We start from the raw sequence: 21646 nt of genomic DNA, 5'->3' as shown, positions 1-21646 counted from the left end.
CACCTAGTGGGTCCTAGGTAATCATTACCCTTTTTTCCCCTACAATGCCCATGCCTGCAGCTGGACTCTCTTAGGGGCTTGTTTGCTGCTGCGGCATCACATCTACCTTTAGCTTGCGAGCGACCTGTTGGAGACCCCTGTTTATTCCCAATATGAATGGCTATTTTTAAAATGTTTTCTTTTTTCTTTAATTATGTCCGGCCATGTTTCCGAAAAATTGACAGATCCTCTAAGCAAGAATTTATTTTTTCCCCATTTTAAACAGTACAGAACATTAGTTATCCACTAAGTTACAAAAGGTGTGTTGAGATCAGGGTTGTCAGGTCCTTAAAAATTTAAAAATAGCGAATTTGTCCCCTAAAAGAGCCCAGTACCAGAAATACACAAAACGACACACCGGTGTCAGAGTGACAGGGTCAGGTGCAGACCATCAAAGCTTTTGGTGGGCTTTCCCTCTGTTTTTAATTGAAATAATGCATCGTCATATACATTAGTAACTTTAAAATTGGGGTTTTCTTTTTCTTTTTTTTTGCTTTGTACAGTATAGTTCTTTTTATTCTATTTGTAGTACATTTCATATAAATATATTTGTATGCAATATGATTTACTGAAACTCAAGCAAAATATTTTTAGTTGGTCCCTTTCATTGAGGATACTGTATGCAAATAAAGAAATAACGGCTCTAGCGACCTCTAGCGACGTTTTGAGCATGCGTCGGAGACTTTTTTCCTATGTGGCGTGTCCGTGTGAGACGTGCGACTCTTGTTCTGTTCGCAGCAACTCACGGCAGGATTGTATTGGAGAATCCGGGCCGGACCGAACCGAACCGGGGTGGGGAACCTCAAAGACGTGTGTAAGCCAGAAGGGACTCGCTGCGTCTCAATCGATTTCGTCCCGTTTTGCAACGGAGCTGCTTAAAATTGACGATCGGAGCGAGAAGAACAAAACAGGAGTAGCCGCTGGACGGAGACTAAAGTTACTCGGTTGTTTGGTGCAGCTGTTAACAACGATGTGCGCCTCGTAAAGGCAAAACTGTTTCCACCCGGTCTCGAACCGGGGACCTTTCGCGTGTTAGGCGAACGTGATAACCACTACACTATGGAAACTCCCACGAAATACTGTATGCTGGTGTTTGCCCAATTGTAGCAAGGCGCTCATTCGCAGAAAGACATTTTAAGTAGTTAGTTATATCAAGGGAGCCAATCAGCCGCAAGATGAACTATGCAATAGCCAACCAGCAGTGCCCGTTTCCTGACGATCGTCCGTAAGCAACCAATCGCCTGCGTGGGGCGTCACGCGTCAACTCTTCACACAGGACGCGGTCATATTGAAGCCGCTGTGAAAGAGGGACGAGTGAGTCTGGTGGTATTCACGATTACAACTATCTTATGTGTTACTGTTTCTGATACCAATAGTGGGTGTTTTTAATGAGCATGGGAATTTTTAATTTCAAACGATAATAATGTTTTAGAATAGCCAGGTCAGTCAGTCTGTATTTAAATGAACTAATATCACAACACAAGATCGAGGTCACCCCAACAAATTTATTAAAAATAACTATTAATAGAATAGACACATATGAAGATAAAATAAACTTTTGTATCTTCCTAAAGAGCTAGACATTTGTTTAATATGTGTAAAGCCGGCAATGATTTTACAAAAGTATGTAAACTGAATCCCCTTAAAACACATTTACAAAAAACAATTTTCCTACATTGACATTTTCTGTCCTTTTGTTTTGCCAAGAAAGATCGTGTCATATTAGTTTTACGTTTATTCAAGTCTCAGATCTGTATTTAGAAAAAGTAACATGTTGGCATTTTCTGGCAGGGACAGTCCCAGGGCTATTGCAGGGTGAGCACACATAGCCATCAAGGGATAATTTAGCATCGTCTGCCCACCTGCCCGTCTTTGGACTCTTGAGTTTTGTTTTAAAGCTTTAGAAGTTAATTACCAATTGTGATAGATGGACCAGCATCCCAGCCTTGATGGACCCCTTTCCCTTACCTGGCCGGAAGGCCAGTATAATGAATGATCAGGATGGGACGTGTGACATTCCCCTTCTCATACAGGAGAAAGGCATGGAGGGGCATTATGGCAGCTGGTGCCCTGGGACTGGCATTCCAGCAACAATGGATGGGAATCCCTTACCCAGATGGGAGGCCAGCAGAGTTGATGGGCAGCCTGGATCGAGAGGCATCCTCTCCTGGGATGATTAGCAGTCCCCTTCCTAGTTAGGAGGCCAGAAATGTGAGACAGTGGTGAGACAGTCTGCCATGCACAGGCCCTTCCATCCATGCACTGGGTGGTGGCATCTCTTATGGTGGGCTTTGGGATACACTCCCGCAGGGCAGCATGGGAGTTGCAGTTCCATATGGCTGTCCTATTGAGTTTTGTGGGGGCCTTGAGATGATCTGAGCTTTGTGACATGCCACGTTATCTTGCTGGAAGATGGGTATACTGCGATCATAAAGGGATGGACATGGTCAGCAACAATACTCAGGTAGGCTGTGGCATTTACACCATGCTCAGTTGGCACTAAGGGGCCCAAAGTGTGAAAAGAAAATATCCCCCACATCATTGCACCACCACCACCAGCAGCCTGAACCGTTGATACTTGGTACAGAGGAATGGGCTAAAATTCCTCCAAGCCGGTGTGCAGGAATGAAACGTTTAGTTGCAGTTATCGGGGGGTCACACTAGATACTGAAAACAAAGGTTCACATACTTTTGCCACTCACAAATATGTAATATTCGATCATTTTCCTCAATAAATAAATGACCAAGTATAATATTTTTGTCTCATTTATTTAACTGGTTGCTCTTTATCTATTTTTAGGACTTGAGTGAAAATCTGATGATGTTTTAGGTCATATTCATGCAGAAATATGGAAAATTCTAAAGGGTTCACAAAATTTTAAGCACAACTGTACACTTAAATTACCACTAGGAATGAAAATTATGTTCTACAGTTATCTATTTAAAACACCAACTAAATATGTATTTTTTGATGATGGTGACAGGCTATATATTATTATTATTCTTTTTTTTTTTAACTAAGGCATTACCATAGTATATATATATGTTGTTTAATTTAATAAGGTAAACTGAAAACTTAACATAATGACAACATTCAGTAAAACGGAGACTATAAAGATTATCTTTATATAGGAATGTTTACCCATAATTCCTATTCACTGTATGCTCGTGTATGCAAATAATGCAACCTACTTATCCAAAAAAAAAAAACGTACAACCTCTTTAACGCGCCCAGAGCGAATCTCACGAATGGCGGCGAGCAACAGAGCACGACATCTGCAAAGTTTTAGTGTAGGTCCATTTGGGAGACGGTCATAGTTTGGTTTAATTCGGCTTTTAGCAGTTCACTGCAGAGTTACAGTCCTGCTGCCGTTTTGATCGTTTAATTTTATTTCGCCAAGTCTGTCTCTTGTCTGCTACAGTATGAGGATTAGTATTATGGGCATGACCACCATCGTTGTTGTTGTTCGTGTTATTGTTGGACTGTGTAGGTCGTCATACTTTAATTAAGACCGAACATCGCTATAGTGTGTGGAAATAACATTAAAACAATATAATAGGACATTTGCTTTGAGTCCGGATATTCATAGGTGTGCATTGTTTAAAAAATCTCGAGCCGCCCAGGGCCGTTTCTGGGCCACAGATCGTGCTGTGCAGAGTGCAGACAGTGCAAGGCGTACAACAGAAACATTTTTCTTTGTTTTCCGGTCCGGACAGATTTTTCTAAACAAAATACAAAGGAATCTTCACATGGGGTTGCAATGATGCGTCCTGCCTGCGTTAACATTAAATGTAATACGAGCAATGGTTAGCACTGGCCTTCACTTCTGTGGGCATATGTAACACTGAATTACAAGTAAAGTAAAGTACTGTATGGAAATATAAGAATCCATAAGTCGCCATAAAAATAAAACCAACGTCTTACCAATTATCTGCACTGTTGCTGCCATTTCTGGCTGAATTTGGATCTCACGGTGCATGCAATGTAGATGGGAACTTCCTCAGAATTAGGTGATGTAAAAAAAGGTGGCCCTCAGTGGTCACTGCTATTTTTAATATCTGTAAATATCTAGATAAGAATACAGCATGAAGAACAAGCTGGTCAAGAGTGTCCACACTTGGTGGAAAGGTAGCTAATTTGCAGTCAGTGGAATCATGAAAAAGCGACCCGGGCAGAATTCGGATTTGAGCAGATTTGTGGCAAATGAATGTACACTTAAAAAAAGATGTTCTTTAGAGGAATGGCATGGGGGAACATTTTTTTTTTGTTTTCTAAAGAATCATCTACATAAAGGTTCCAGAAAAATCTATTATTTATTTAGATCATATACAAATAATAGCAGAATTATAAAATACCACTGGGTTCCTGACTTCTAAAGGGATCACACTGGTAAAGTTCACGTTTTCTGTTGTATTCTCCTAGCTAGCGCACTATACACATAAGAGTTGTTACTTTTCCATATATTAGGAACCTTTACAAAGCACAAAGAACCAACTGCATATAAATAGCGGGAAACTGGTCGTTAGCGAGCGATGGTTCTATGAAGAACCCCACAAGCCCAGTGCCATTTGCGAACTTGCATTATTAAGAGTGTATTTCGCACGCTTAGAGAAGCATAAAGTGCCCAGGTCGTGTGGCTGGCAGTTGGATGTCGATGTTATTAGCTGAGGAACTGGGTGAATGGGACTGGCGAGCTTGTCTTGATGTGCCCATCACAATTTCTCCAACGCTCCAGGATTCGAGCAGGCTTTCCGGTCGCCTTCCAGGCGGCTTTCTGGATTTCCGTTCGTGACTTTTTACGAGTGCTAGTCAGCTCGTTCAAAACGGGCCACAGGAAAGCAAATGGGAAAGTGAAAGTCTCAGAAGGCTCGAACAGCCTGCCGATGGGCGGGGCCAGAGGTGGTGGCCCCGCCCCGTACGCCCTGCCCTGCCTTGCCCTTCTGTCATTCGCACTACAAGAAAGCGACGATTTTTGGTCAGGGGGGGGCACGGCAGCTGAGCACGGACAGACATCTGGACGGGCTGGTGAGGACAAGTGCGACACCCAAGTAAGTAAGCTCTTGTTGTACGTATAGCGCCTTCACGAGGCTCTCACAAGTGCACGCGCATCGGCAACTGTTTTCACTTTTAAGTACTTTTGACTCTGCGGCGGGACTGTTTCGTGCGTTTGGAAGTGTCATTGACCAACCCGCTTTGCCCTGAACGGGATCACAGGGGTTGCTAGTGTCTATCCCACCAAGCATAGGGCGCAAGGCAGGAGCAAACTCTGGACAGGGTGAACACACACAAACACTCACCTCTTAATGTCTTTTGCCTGTGAAAGGAAACGGGAGCACCCGAAAAAAATCTCACGCAGACACGGAGAGAACATTCAAGCTCCTGGGACGCGATACTGCGAGGCAGCAGCGCAGTCACTGCGCCACCGTGCCGCCCTCGAAGTGTTTGTGGCGGATTTCACTTTCATTTAGCCGCTGTACGCTGGACTTGGGTTTGATTAACAGCCCGCTACCTGCAATATTTTTAGTCATCCGGTTGTGTCCGACCATAGTGTGGGTGTTTTGATATTTACGTACCTTCCTATTTATGCATTGATTTGTTTTAAAGAGCTTCTGGAAAAATCCAATTTTCCCTCTGGGGACAAATACAGTTCTATGAGTGTTTGTGTAGGATAATCCATGTACAGTACTGTGATTTTTTGCCAAAGATTGTTATCTATCTATGTCGACTTACAACAGTTGAGATACCACTGTTTCAGTTTACTTTGTTTCTCCAATTCCAGCACAGGCAGGTGAAGTGACTCCCAGATGGTCACACAGTCCTAGGGTTAAAACTCACAACCTTAAGCCTTAACCACTGTGCCACACTGCATGGTATTAGCTGGCACCACTAAACTTTGTCTTTATTTTATACAGCAGAACACATTTATAAGTGGATTATGTACCCAGGACTTGCATTATTGTGGACTAGCAAGGGTACTCAGCACTGCCCGGGTGAGGGCAACAGCTGTGTTTAAAAACAGTGGTAATTCTTTACATTTATAGAGCGAGTGGGGAGCCACTTCACACACAACCAATGTGTAGCACTCACCTGCATGATGTGACGACAGCCATTTTGCTCCAGCATACTCACCAGGTAATGAAGGGATGAGAGACAGTTAGCCAGTTAGAGTTTGGGGATGGATAGAGGCGCCAGAATGAACAGGTCATGGTGGGCAATTTAGTCTGGAAATAAGGATACATCCAACTCTTTACGGATGCCCAGGGGATGTTTTATGGCCATAGAGCACAGGTGGGCAAAGTCAGTCCTGGATGGCCGCAGTGGCTGCAGGTTTTTGTTCCAACCCAGTTGCTTAATTAAAAAACAATCCTTGTCAATTATTTCATTTTGTGGCGTGTTAGTGCTTTAACTCTGCCATGTCAGGTCATTCCCATATCCTTGATTTTCTTTCCCTTTCTAAGGATATCATCCAAATGATTTGAAGTTTAAAACAGAGAAGTTATTCTCAGTGCTTCACTTTTTTCTCTTCACTTTCCTTCCAAGTATTTAATTAAACCCAATAGTGAACAATAAACACACACTGAGGTGTAAATGGAAACAAGCTAAACAGAGAACTGCTGGTTTCTTTTGTCGTTTGCATCTTATTGCTAATAAGGAGCCATTAAAAACCAAGACTACAACTGTTTAAGACTAAAATAAGCAATAAGGGTTGAAAATCTTAATGAGCGAGACCACTAAAGTGAATCAGAAGTGTCACTTGAGCAGTAAGTGCTCCTTATTAGGCCACTGGGTTGGAACAGAAACCTGCAGCCAATGCGGCCCTCCAGGACTGACTTTGCTCACCCCTGCCATAGAGAGTCAGGACCTCGGTTTTGAGATAGATATATAGATAGATAGACAGACAGACAGACAGACAGACAGGAAAAAGGCACTATATAATAGCTATAGCTAGCTAGCTAGCTAGCTAGATAGATAGATAGATAGATAGATAGATAGATAGATAGATAGATAGATAGATAGATAGATAGATATGAAAGGCACTATATGATAGATAGATAGATAGATAGATAGATAGATAGATATGAAAGGCACTATATAATAGATAGATAGATAGATATAAAGGCACTATATGATAGATAGATAGATAGATAGATAGATAGATAGATAGATAGATAGATAGATATGAAAGGCACTATATGATAGATAGATAGATAGATAGATATGAAAGGCACTATATGATAGATAGATAGATAGATAGATAGATAGATAGATAGATAGATATGAAAGGCACTATATAATAGATAGATAGATAGATATGAAAGGCACTATATGATAGATAGATAGATAGATAGATAGATAGATAGATAGATAGATAGATAGATAGATAGATAGATAGATAGATAGATAGATAGATAGATAGATAGATATGAAAGGCACTATATGATAGATAGATAGATAGATAGATAGATATGAAAGGCATTATATAATAGATAGATGTGAAAGGCACTATAAGATAGATAGATAGATAGATAGATAGATAGATAGATAGATAGATAGATAGATAGATTTTTTGACTTGACACAACATGTTGATTTTCCCACCCACTCTGGTGGTCATATATTGGATCTGATCTGCACTTCTGGACTATCTGTTGCCAATATTTACAGCACTGATTTGGGACTCTCTGACCATAAAGCAGTATTTTTACTGTCTCACTGCCTTTACCTCCTCTTACCTGTAAACGACAAATTTCTTACAGAAACCTTAAAAATATCTGTCCCTCTATCCTTTCTGGATCCATTTCTGATCTTTTACTGTCTGCACCTATTCCGTCAACACTTGATAGTCTTGTTGACCACTATAACTCAGCCCTTCATTCAGCATTAGATAAAACAGCTCCTTTAAAACATAAGGAGGTTTCCTTTAAGCGTTCAGCTCCTTGGTATAACTCAGAATTGCGATCTATGAAAGCAGCTGGCCGGCCTTGAGAGAATGTCACGTAAGTCTTGCCTCGCTGTGCACATCCAGGCTTTCTCTGACCACCAAAGAGCTTACAGAGAAGCACTAACTGCTGCTAAGAACACCCACTATGGCAGAATAATAGAAAGTGGCCACATAACCCAAGGGTTTTGTTTTCTGTAGTTAATAAACATAATCATTCCATACTTTTCCCCCCCCCCCGGGGGGGGGTAAAGTGCCCAGGTCGTGTGGCTGGCAGTTGGATGTCGATGTTATTAGCTGAGGAACTGGGTGAATGGGACTGGCGAGCTTGTCTTGATGTGCCCATCACAATTTCTCCAACGCTCCAGGATTCGAGCAGGCTTTCCGGTCGCCTTCCAGGCGGCTTTCTGGATTTCCGTTCGTGACTTTTTACGAGTGCTAGTCAGCTCGTTCAAAACGGGCCACAGGAAAGCAAATGGGAAAGTGAAAGTCTCAGAAGGCTCGAACAGCCTGCCGATGGGCGGGGCCAGAGGTGGTGGCCCCGCCCCGTACGCCCTGCCCTGCCTTGCCCTTCTGTCATTCGCACTACAAAGCGACGATTTTTGGTCAGGGGGGGGCACGGCAGCTGAGCACGGACAGACATCTGGACGGGCTGGTGAGGACAAGTGCGACACCCAAGTAAGTAAGCTCTTGTTGTACGTATAGCGCCTTCACGAGGCTCTCACAAGTGCACGCGCATCGGCAACTGTTTTCACTTTTAAGTACTTTTGACTCTGCGGCGGGACTGTTTCGTGCGTTTGGAAGTGTCATTGACCAACCCGCTTTGCCCTGAACGGGATCACAGGGGTTGCTAGTGTCTATCCCACCAAGCATAGGGCGCAAGACAGGAGCAAACTCTGGACAGGGTGAACACACACAAACACTCACCTCTTAATGTCTTTTGCCTGTGAAAGGAAACGGGAGCACCCGAAAAAAATCTCACGCAGACACGGAGAGAACATTCAAGCTCCTGGGACGCGATACTGCGAGGCAGCAGCGCAGTCACTGCGCCACCGTGCCGCCCCTCGAAGTGTTTGTGGCGGATTTCACTTTCATTTAGCCGCTGTACGCTGGACTTGGGTTTGATTAACAGCCCGCTACCTGCAATATTTTCAGTCATAGGGTTGTGTCCGACCATAGTGTGGGTGTTTAGATATTTACGTACCTTCCTATTTATGCATTGATTTGTTTAAAGAGCTTCTGGAAAAATCCAATTTTCCCTCTGGGGACAAATACAGTTCTATGAGTGTTTGTGTAGGATAATCCATGTACAGTACTGTGATTTTTTGCCAAAGATTGTTATCTATCTATGTCGACTTACAACAGTTGAGATACCACTGTTTCAGTTTACTTTGTTTCTCCAATTCCAGCACAGGCAGGTGAAGTGACTCCCAGATGGTCACACAGTGCCAGGGTTAAAACTCACAACCTTAAGCCTTAACCACTGTGCCTTACTGCATGGTATTAGCTGGCACCACTAAACTTTGTCTTTATTTTATACAGCAGAACACATTTATAAGTGGATTATGTACCCAGGACTTGCATTATTGTGGACTAGCAAGGGTACTCAGCACTGCCCGGGTGAGGGCAACAGCTGTGTTTAAAAACAGTGGTAATTCTTTACATTTATAGAGCGAGTGGGGAGCCACTTCACGCACAACCAATGTGTAGCACTCACCTGCATGATGTGACGACAGCCATTTTGCTCCAGCATACTCACCAGGTAATGAAGGGATGAGAGACAGTTAGCCAGTTAGAGTTTGGGGATGGATAGGGGCGCCAGAATGAACAGGTCATGGTGGGCAATTTAGTCTGGAAATAAGGATACATCCAACTCTTTACGGATGCCCAGGGGATGTTTTATGGCCATAGAGCACAGGTGGGCAAAGTCAGTCCTGGATGGCGCAGTGGCTGCAGGTTTTGTTCCACCTCAGTTGCTTAATTAAAAAACAATTCTGGTCAATTATTTCATTTTGTGGCGTGTTAGTGCTTTAACTCTGCCATGTCAGGTCATTCCCATATCCTTGATTTTCTTTCCCTTTCTAAGGATATCATCCAAATGATTTGAAGTTTAAAACAGAGAAGTTATTCTCAGTGCTTCACTTTTTTCTCTTCACTTTCCTTCCAAGTATTTAATTAAACCCAATAGTGAACAATAAACACACACTGAGGTGTAAATGGAAACAAGCTAAACAGAGAACTGCTGGTTTCTTTTGTCGTTTGCATCTTATTGCTAATAAGGAGCCATTAAAAACCAAGACTACAACTGTTTAAGACTAAAATAAGCAATAAGGGTTGAAAATCTTAATGAGCGAGACCACTAAAGTGAATCAGAAGTGTCACTTGAGCAGTAAGTGCTCCTTATTAGGCCACTGGGTTGGAACAGAAACCTGCAGCCAATGCGGCCCTCCAGGACTGACTTTGCTCACCCCTGCCATAGAGAGTCAGGACCTCGGTTTTAGATAGATAGATAGATAGATAGATAGATAGATAGATAGATAGATAGATGTGAAAGGCACTATAAGATAGATAGATAGATATGAAAGGCACTATAAGATAGATAGATAGATAGATAGATAGATAGATAGATAGATAGATAGATAGATAGATAGATATGAAAGGCACTATAAGATAGATAGATAGATAGATAGATAGATAGATAGATAGATAGATATGAAGATAGATAGATAGATAGATATGAAAGGCACTATATAATAGATAGATAGATATAAAGGCACTATAAGATAGATAGATAGATAGATAGATAGAGATAGATAGATAGATAGATAGATAGATGAATAATAGATATGAAAGGCACTATATGATAGATAGATAGATAGATAGATAGATAGATAGATAGATAGATAGATAGATAGATACTTTATTAATCCCAAGGAGAAATTCCCATAATCCAGTAGCAGTATACTGATACAAAGAAACAATATTAAATTAAATAGTAATAAAAATGAAAAAAAGTCCAGGGAGCAATTCCACATAAAAGAAAGTGATAGAAGTGATCAGTGAAATAGAGAAAAATAGAGATAAAAAGGTAAAAAGATAAAGTCATATATGGAGCTGCTGGAAAGGCTGCCACATTTTATGTCTCATCTGAATGATGGCACCATTTTTACTGTTATAGTTAGTTAGACAGTTAAGGACAGGGAATGATTAGGGGGGCACAATGAAGAGCAATTAAGTCTAGACATCAGGATACACCCAACTCTTTATGAAAGATGCCCAGGGATCTTTTATTACCTCTCATCTGAAGGACAGCACCTTATTTACAGCACAACGTCTCCATCACTGCACTGGGGTATTGGGGTCCACATTCAGAACACAGGGTAAGCGCCCCCTGCTGGCCTCACCAACACCTCTTCCAGCAGCAATTCAAACTAAGTAATGGCCGGGCCTAAATATGCTTAGCTGCAGGTGGATTATCAGAATCACTTTACTGCTAGCACGTGAAACACAGCAGAATCGACTCTGGTTACGTGCAAAACATGAGATACTAGACTTTACCAACTCAACAGGACATGTGGCTTCACCTAGAAATTATTAGGGAAAGAGGTCTTATTTTAGGAGTGTGTTATAGACCACCCAATTCAGACAGTAATTTCAACACACCTCTTTTTAGTAATATCAAAAGGCAAGTTTACAGGGAGATATTATAGTCATGGGGACTTTAATTATCCAAATATTAACTGGGATAACCTTGCAGATGGAGGAGCACAAGAGCAGGAGTTTTTAGAAGTAATCAGCGACTGTTTTTTAACACAGCATGTTAAAGCACCAACACGGGGTGAAGCCTGTCTGGATTTAGTATTCTGTAATAATCAGGATAGAATTGAGGGTGTAGAGGTGATTGGACCACTAGGGTCAAGTGACCATAATGTAATACAATTCTCAGTATTTTGTAAGAGTACAGATGCAAAGACTAAAATTGTTAAGTTGAACTTTGGTAGGGCTAATTTTGAGCAGATGCGACAAAGTCTAAGTAGGATAGACTGGGATAAGCTTTTAAATGTGGAGACAGTCGAGGAGCAGTGGAACAGGTTTAAAATGTTTTACATGTAATGCAGGACAGATACATACCTAGAATTTGGAATTAATAGGAAACTAAAAAACTCCACGATGGATTAATAAAGATTTAAAAAAGAAGTTGCAAAGGAAAAAACTGCTTTATAAGGCATATAAGACTAATGACTGCAAAGAGAATCGTAGCAGATGAGAACATGAGGGCAACCATTAAGAAGGATATCAGAGAGGCTAAAAGACAGTTGGAGAGGAATATAGCAGATAAGGCAAGAAGACCCCAAGAGATTCTTTCAGTATTTTAGTAGTAAAAGAACAGTTAAGGAGGAGGTCAAGTTCATCAGGAATAGTAAAGGGAATTAAAAGATACAGACAATGAAATAGCAGATGCCCTAAACTTACATTTTCTGAGGTGTTTACAAGTGAGCAAGTGGATAACCTCAGAGGTAACACAGACTACTAAGGAGGTACTGAGGGATTTGGAAATTGTAGAGGGAGAAGTGCTGCTCAGATTAAATAAGATGAAATCAAACAAATCACCAGGCCCAGATAATATTTATCCTCGTGTTCTTAAGGAGGCTAGTGAGTACATATATAAACCCTTGACACATATTTTTAGGAAGTCACTGTGCACTGGAGAGATTCCAAAGGACTGGAAAATGGCAAATATCATCCCATTATATAAAAAGGGTGACAGGGCAGATCCAAGCAACTATAGGCCAGTAAGCTTAACATGCATCACAGGAAAATTAATGGAAGGAATTATTAAGGATAAGATTGAGCAACACATGGCAAGGACAGGAGTTATTCTGAACAGTCAGCATGGGTTCAGAAGAGGGAGGTCGTGTTTTACTAACATGTTGGAATTCTATGAGGAGGCAACAAAAGGATACGATCAAAGTGGAGCTTATGATATTATTTATCTGGACTTTCAGAAAGCATTTGATAAGGTGCCACATGAGAGGTTGGGCATCAAGTTAAAAGAAGTGGGAGTTCAGGGTGATGTTTTTAGATGGGTGCAGAATTGGCTCAGACACAGGAAGCAGAGGGTGATGGTGCGAGGAACCTCATCAGAACTGGCCGATGTTAAGAGTGGTGTTCCACAGGGGTCAGTGCTAGGGCGCTGCTATTTTTAATATATATAAATGATTTAGATAGGAATATAAGTAACAAGCTGGTTAAGTTTGCAGATGATACCAAGATAGGTGGATTAGCAGATAATTTGGAATCCGTTATATCATTACAGAAGGACTTGGATAGCATACAGGCTTGGGCAGATTTGTGGCAGATGAAATTTAATGTCAGTAAATGTAAAGTATTACACATAGGAAGTAAAAATATTAGGTTTGAATACACAATGGGTGGTTGGAAAATCGAGAGTACACCTTATGAGAAGGATTTAGGAGTCATAGTGGACTCTAAGCTATCGACTTCCAGACAGTGTTCAGAAGCCATTAAGAAGGCTAACAGAATGTTAGGTTATATAGCCTTGATGTGTGAAGTACAAGTCACAGGAGGTTATGCTCAACCTTTATAATGCACTGGTGAGGCCTCATCTTGAGTACTGTGTGCAGTTTTGGTCTCCAGGCTACAAAAGGACATAGCAGCACTAGAAAGGTCCAGAGAAGAGCGACTAGGCTGATTCCAGGTCTACAGGGGTTGAATTATGAGGAAAGATTAAAAGAGTTGAGCCTTTACAGTTTAAGCAAAAGAAGATTAAGAGGTGACATGATTGAAGTGTTTAAAATTATGAAGGGAATTAGTCCAGTGGATCGAGACTTGTATTTTAAAATGAGTTCATCAAGAACACGGGACACAGTTGGAAACTTGTTAAGGGTAAATTTCGCACAAACATTAGGAAGTTTTTCTTTACACAAAGAACGATAGACACTTGGAATAAGCGACCAAGTAGTGTGGTAGACAGTAAGACGTTAGGGACTTTCAAAACTTGACTTGATGTTTTCTTGGAGGAAACAAGTGGAGAGGACTGGCGAGCTTTGTTGGGCTGAATGGCCTGTTCTCGTCTGGAGTGTTCTAATGTTCTAAAGACAACACAATTTCAAACCATCATTAACCTGACACCGTGCAAACCAATATACAAATGCCACAATTTCTTAAACAAAACAATCGCAAACTTAAACAGTTAACTCAGATGAATAGAAAAAGTATACAAAATAATAGACATGTCAAATAGTCAAAGTTGAGCAAGCATGAAGTGTTTCTGAATAAGCAAACAGCACAGTTACCACTTATAAGTTGCAAAAACAATTAGGAGTAACTTTAATTAAGTTTATTTAGGATCTGAATAATCTGAGGATAGAAGCTGAGGGAGATGGCGTGTAGATGGGGTTGCAACAGACCTGCACCTCCTCTGGAATGACAGATAGCTGTTGGGGTGGGCGGAGTCAGCTGAGGGGGTGGGCGGGGTCACCTGCCATCCTTCCTGCTCTCTTTTTCACTCTGGTGACGAACAGACAACACTAAACAGACAAGGCAGAATTAACTGTATTAAGTGAATCTCATAAAACTACACTAACATAAATTGCCACGACCGGATCTGTTAACACTGCGGTGGGCTGGCGCCCTGCCCGGGGTTTGTTTACTGCCTTGTGCCCTGTGTTGGCTGGGATTGGCTGCAGCAGACCCCCGTGACCCTGTAGTTAGGATATAGCAGGTTGGATAATGGATGGGTGGATGGATCTGTTAACATAGAACCCCTTCACACACACACACACACATACACACACAACAACCTATACAGGTCAGTAGTAGGTCAGGACAGGTCAGGTTGGGGTGTATGAACTGGTACAGCACGTTTCCGCACCCACCACATGATAAAACACATCGGGGTCCTGGTTGACAACCCTTCTGGAAACCTTCTGGAAATGACTCTCTATCTGCCACTGCCAGGTGTTACATGGGCATCCCACTGGCCTGGTCCAGCCACTCAAGTCCTCAACTGTGAACTGGATCACCTTCGGGTAATCGCACCACGTGGCTGTAGTGACATAACTGAAGCTCCCTCACAATGCAGGTAATGTGCCTTATTCAGGACTCCATAAGAAACACAAAGTCAAACCAGTGGTACCCAAGGATTCTCTGTAGAGACACACATGAAGGAGTCCAGTTATCATCTCAGGTCACTGGATAGCGTCCATGTATCACAACCATATAGCAAGACAGGAAGCACCAGGACTCTAAAGATTTGGACCGTCATCCTTTTGCATAGATATCGGGAGCGCCACACACTCCATACCAGCGACTTCATGGCCCCCCATGCTATCCAAATCCGCCTACTGACTTAATGGGAAGAGTCACCAGAGACATGAATGTCACTGCCGAGGTAAGTAAACCTCTTGACGAGGTCGACACTCTCTCTGCAGACAGACACACTGCTGATGGCCGTGCCCAAGAGGTCACCAAAGGCCTGGCTGTAGGTTTTTATCAGGACACTTGCAAGCCCCAACACTCAGACCCCTCACTCAGTCTCTCGAGAGCCCCGATCAGATCCTCCATTGACTCCAAGAAGATCACAGCATCATCCATAAAGTCAATATCAGTTAATCTGTCTTTACCAACAGATGCCCCACAGCTGCTGGACCCCATGACATTGCCCAACACCCAGTCCATGCAATCACTGAACAGAGTAGGAGCAGAACACACCACTGAAGAACCAAAGAGACTCTGCCAAAATTCACAGTTGTGCTTCATGAGAAACCTCAGTGCCAGGATATGGTTGATGGTAGACTTCTTAGGCATAAAACCAGACTGTTCCGGTCGCCAGTAGGCGAGCAAGTGATCACGGATCATACTGAGGACGACTCTAGCAGGGACCTTACCCCTAACCTATCCGATGATGCAGCTCAGGGCGCTGAAATATGGATCAAGTGATCCGCAGCCCCTACCCTTTTGCAAAGTCAAGGAACACAGGGCCACTTTCACCACAGTCACCAGACCCATGGGGACCAACACAATCGTCATAGCCAGCCCTGTCAGTGCCAGTGGTCCATGACCAGAGGAGTGTCACCATCCAGACACCCATCAATTGCCGAGCAAAGTTGCGAATTAAACATCTCCCTCACTGACAACAACAGCAACAATATTTATTTCTTTATCACATTTTTCTACAAATATTGTAGCTCAAAGTGCTTTATAAAATAATTAACAAAGAATTAAGTAAGGTCCTATGGCCAGGGAGGACAGAAAAAAACACAAAAAAACCTCCAGAAAAAAATACAAAATCTGCAGGGGTTCCAAGGCCATGAGACCACCCAGCCCCCACTAGGCAGACATCACCCACCACATTCGGCACCCAGAGAGTCTCATAATACACTTGTTGAAATTGACTTTGGACATAATCAGAAGGAGCCGATCCACCACAGCAACAGCTACTGAGTGTGACAGCCATCAGAGCCACCAGGGCAATAAAAGGTGCACCTCAGAGAGTGCTGTCACTGAAATGAGGAGATAGATAGATAGATAGATAGATAGATAGATAGATAGATAGATAGATAGATAGATAGATAGATAGATAGATAGATATGAAAGATAGATAGATATAATAGATAGATAGATAGATAGATAGATAGATAGATAGATAGATAGATAGATAGATAGATAGATAGATATAGATAGATACTTTATTAATCCCAAGGTGTAATTCACATACTCCAGCAGCAGTATACATAAAGAACAATATTAAATTAAAGAGTGATAACAATGCAGGTATAACAGACAATAAAATGTATAATGTTAACATTTACCCCTCCGGGTGGAATTGTAGAGTCGCATAGTGTGGGGTCTCCTCAGTCTGTCAGTGGAGCAGGACGGTGACAGCAGTCTGTCGCTGAAGCTGCTCCTCTGTCTGGAGATGATCCTGTTCAGTGGATGCAGTGGATTCTTCATGATTGACAGGAGTCTGCTCAGCGCCCATCGCTCTGCCACGGATGTTAAACTGTCCAGCTCCGTGTCTACAATAGAGCCTGCCTTCCTCACCAGTTTGTCCAGGTGTGAGGCGTCCATCTTCTTTATGCTGCCTCCCAAGCACAGCACCACGTAGAAGAGGGCACTCGCCACAACCGTCTGATAGAACATCTGCAGCATCTTATTGCAGACGTTGAAGGATGCCAGCCTTCTAATGAAGTATAGTCAGCTCTATCCTCTCTTGTACTGACCATCAGTATTGGCAGTCCAGTCCAATTTATCATCCAGCTGCACTCCCAGATATTTATAGGTCTGCACCCTCTGCACAGTCACCTCTGATGATCATGGGGTCCATGAGGGGACTGGGGCCTCCTAAAATCCACCACCAGCTCCTTGGTTTTGCTGGTGTTCAGTTGTTGGTGGTTGCAGTTGCACCGTTTAACAAAGTCTTCGATTGTTCTGCGCTGTGATAGACAGCCATCTCGTCCAGGTGTGTTTTGAATTGAAAGGCATTCAACGATGTTAATGTGTGAATAAATTAGTTACTTCACGTTGCTTAATGTGAGATCCAGGGTTAGGCATAGGGTTTGTTCCTGCCTTACACCCTGTGCTAACTGAGATAGGCTCCACCAACCCTAGACATGACATTTTATTTGTACTGAAAGACAGGCATTCCATCCAGGGTTTGTTCCTGCCCTGTCTGTGATGCTGTGATCAGGTTGGGCTGCAACCCTAACCACATTTTGAAATGGGTGCTGTTGAAAAAACTCATTCATTTGCTCCTTTTTTGTAGACAGGCATCATGTCCAGTGTTGATTCCTGCCTAATGTGTGATGCTGCTGGCAAGAGCTGCATTTGGGGGTGGCAAGTAGGACGGCGGCAGGCACGGTGGCGCAGTGGGTAGCACTGCTGCCTCGCAGTTAGGAGACCTGGGTTTGCTTCCAAGGTCCTTCCTGCATGGAGTTTGCATGTTCTCCCCATGTCTGCGTGGGTTTCCTCCCACAGACATGTCAGTTTAGGTGCATTGGCGATTCCCTAGTGTGTGCCATGTGGTGGGCTGGCGCCCTGCCTGGGGTTTGCTGCAGTGGCTATGAGACCCCACGTAAGTCACTTTAGCTACATGTACTCCAAATGAGAGAGAAACCATTTTGTATTTATTTGACTGACGGCCTTATCCAAGGCGACTTGCAGCATTTGAGATACAGTTGGTGACCCCTGCCCGGGGTTTGTTTCCTGCCTTGCACCCTGTGTTGGCTGGGATTTGCTCCAGCAGACTCCCATGACCCTGTAGTTAGGATATAGTGGGTTGGATAATGGATGGATGGATGGATGGAAGTAGAGCAGCTAAGGGGGCCCCACTTTTGTGGTCCGCATGTCCCGTTCAAGCGGATTTGTCAAGTTGTATTCTCGAGCATATTTATATTTGAGATGCTTCTAAGAGGAACGCTTTTAAAATCCCTCTTCAAGGTCAAATTCCATATGTGATTGTCTTTGAACACTGCACAACAATTGTTTTGAAATGTTTATGCTGATTGTGACAGATACCTACTGGGTATGCACACATATAGTTTTGGTTTTACTGCATCACGTAGGAACTCTGAGACATAGACATTCATATGTTTACTGACAATAACGTATTTAGTTACGTTTATGTTTCGCATAAGCTATTAAATTTAATAGAATTCAAAGTGTTTTGCTCCTGATTTTCTTTTGCATTAAATGTCTGGTGCATCACGTTGCAGTGTCCAACAGTAGTCAGCAAGCATTGTCGGATTCCAGTTGCCCTGGTATCATCTCTCCATCGTAGCAATGTCCTGGTGAAACCTTTCACCGTGTTCGTCACTGACAGCATCGAGATTTGTGGGGAAGAAGTCCAAGTGTGTGTGGAGGAAATGAATCTTGAGTGACATGTTGCACTTCATTGTCTTGTGTGCTTTGAGAAGTTTGTCTACCAGCTGAATGACGTTTGGGGCTCTGTAATTGCCCAGAAAATTGCCAACAACGGCTGTGAAGGCTTTCCAGGCAATTTTTTCTGGCCCAACTAACAGATCTTCAAATCGCTTGTCACTCATTACATGTCTGATCTGGGGACCAACAAAAATGCCCTCTTTGATCTTGGTGTCCGTTATTCTTGGGAACATCTGTCTTAAGTAACAAAAACCTTCGCCTTCCTTGTTCAGTGCTTTCACGAAATTCTTCATGAGTCCCAGTTTTATGTGAAGAGGAGGCAAAAATATCTTTGCCAGGTCGACAAGCGATTCATGTGTCACATTTTTCTGTCCTGGAACTAACTTTTTACCGAGTGGCCAGTTCTGTTGAGAATATTGCGACTCTTTGACACGGCTGTCCCATTCACAGATGAGACAACAGTACTTTGTATAGCCAAACTGCAGTCCTACGACTTTAAGATCTCCACAGATACCACAGTTGTACCTGCTATACTGGACGTGCTTCAGCAACAGTTCGATATTCTAATACTTTTCTTTCACGTGTGCTGCATAGCCAACAGGTACAGAAGGATAAACGTTGCTATTGTGTAGCAGAACAGCTTTCAGGCTTAATATTGACGAATCAATAAAGAGACGCCAGTCTTCCGGGTTGTGATCACAACCCAAGGCCGAGAACAATCCTTCAATGTCACAACAGAAACAGAGACTGTCGACTTGTGCAAAAAATGTGGTTATATTATGATGTCAGCCTAGAAACCTGGTGACAGCAAACACCATTCCTGCAGTCTCGAGCCCAACAGCTCGGCTTTGGCTTTTGACAGACCCAAATCTCTGACCAAATCGTTCAATTCGGTCTGTGTTATCAGATGTGGATCACCTAATGAGCACGGTTCAAAATCCGGGTCAATGTCACTGTCAGTACCCTGCATTGCAGTTTCTTCATCTGGTTCGTCTACAGTCCAATCCTCTGGTGGTTTCGGAATTGGAAGACTGTCGTCATGTGGCACGGGTCTCATTGCTGAAGGCAGATTAGGACATTCAATTGACTTCTTGTTTTTGGCAGAGAAACCAGACACATTAGTCAAACAGGAGTAACGGTCCGTCACATGGTCTTTCTGTTCTCGCCATATCATCGGAACAGCAAACGGCGTCGTTTTTCGAGTGCCTCTGAGCCAGGCTCTCAGAACATGTTGCACAGCAAATGTGAGGCGCCCATTCCTTGTCTTGATCGCCAGCCGAAATTCAGATGATAAGCTTTCTTCACAAGAGCAGTCATCCAACGTCTCTGAGGCGTAAGTGTATATTCGCCACAGATATAGCAGAATGTATCGCGGCTGTTACGACATTGACGAGACAGATCAAACTGTAGCAGTGCTACTAGTAGTTAAAATTACATCTCCCAGCAGTCCCTGCAGGGGCTGTTGGGGTCAAAGGTGGTCAGAGGGGTTTAAAAGGAGGGCAGGTGTCCGAAAGAGGGAGAAGTGTTTGTTGTTGTTGTATTTTGTGTTTCGTTTACCCGTCGGACTGCCTTCTGTTAATTAAGCCATATTTAGTCGCAGTGTCCTGCATTGTATTCGTTGTTGGGGCCTGGATCGTCTTCTGTCTACCTGTGTGCTGACGACTGATTGTGGATTCATGGCTTTCCTGCAAGTGTAGGAGCGCTCCTGGACCATCCATCCGTCTTCACCCTTACAGTGTCTACCGGTAGGACTGCTTTTTCATTCCCTTTCAGCATGCAGATCTCTGGACTTACTCTCGTCATCTCTCATTACATCCGGTGTGGTATTCCATGGACTTTGATGTGTGGAGTTGTGTTTATGTGTTTAATGTAATTTCGCCTTAGGGGTACTGGGGTGGTATTATTGTTTTCATTTATATTAATTAATTTCATTATATTATTTAATTGTTGTTAGTGTCCAGTGTGCTTTATTTTGTCTCTGTTTGTGAGTGTGTGGGGCTCAGGCCAAGCCTGGGATTCTCTATAAAAATAAATAAATCACCGTCATCTTGACGGTGTGAATCTTAGTGGCACCGGACCGCTACAGCCCGACACCAAAACGTCTATAGCATCAAGCTGTTATGTCGCTACAGATATTAAACTTTACTATACTGATACTCTACATACACACCGACTATCTATATTAACCAAATCAGCAGGATTGGTGTATGTGGGCCACCTTTATAACAGGCTGAGACAGCGTCAAGTTCATTCAGACCTGCCCAGGATGTCAGCTTCCAACCTGACCCGATTCCATGGCTGGACATACCCAGGCTGCACAAACCGTTGTTGATAATTCACTTACGGGAGTGAAAATGTTTGGATACAAATTTAAGAAAGAATCATGACAAAACTCTGAAATGGTACGTGATGGGTAAATTTTGATGTGATATTCGTGATCAGCACCCAAAAACATATAAGAAACACCCAACAGTGTTCAAGAAGCAAAAACTTTGTTCTGCAGTGAAACACTCCATAGTCCACCTTCATCGCCCGAAAAGGATCGCCAGAATAATTCCTTCCTAAAATAGGTAGAGCCCATTAGTCACTGGGTAGGCTTCTGTTTTGACTTGGGAACAACTGATGGCTTGTCGCTTCTGACTCATTCGTGTCCAGGGAGCCCACCATCGTTTCTTAGTCGAGTCTTTGTTTCAGTTTGCTACAGTAGGCCTTGTTGAAACATTGTACTAGATTTGAAAGACGACGCCGTTTGCTGTTCCGATGATA

At 42.8% G+C, this 21646-nt stretch overlaps 1 protein-coding gene and 1 non-coding gene across 2 annotated transcripts in view; one reads left to right on the top strand and one right to left on the bottom strand.

Moving 5' to 3' along the window:
* Positions 1-1033: 1033 nt before the first annotated feature.
* trnav-aac lies at positions 1034-1106 on the bottom strand. The gene has a single exon. It is a non-coding gene; the product is annotated as a tRNA-Val (tRNA).
* A 7478-nt stretch (positions 1107-8584) lies between these two features.
* LOC120523239 (ETS-related transcription factor Elf-5-like) overlaps positions 8585-21646 on the top strand; it is an 83485-nt gene continuing 70423 nt past the window's right edge. Inside the window, exon 1 of the mRNA XM_039744342.1 lies at positions 8585-8656. The gene's annotated coding sequence lies outside the window, so the exon portion shown is untranslated. The remainder of the gene's footprint in view (positions 8657-21646) is intronic.

The sequence above is a fragment of the Polypterus senegalus genome, chromosome 1 (genome assembly GCF_016835505.1).
Source record: "Polypterus senegalus isolate Bchr_013 chromosome 1, ASM1683550v1, whole genome shotgun sequence".
In the NCBI taxonomy this organism is placed as follows: domain Eukaryota; kingdom Metazoa; phylum Chordata; class Cladistia; order Polypteriformes; family Polypteridae; genus Polypterus; species Polypterus senegalus.
The sequence above is the reverse complement of the archived record's forward strand: the minus strand, read 5'-3'. Positions and strand labels throughout refer to the sequence as shown.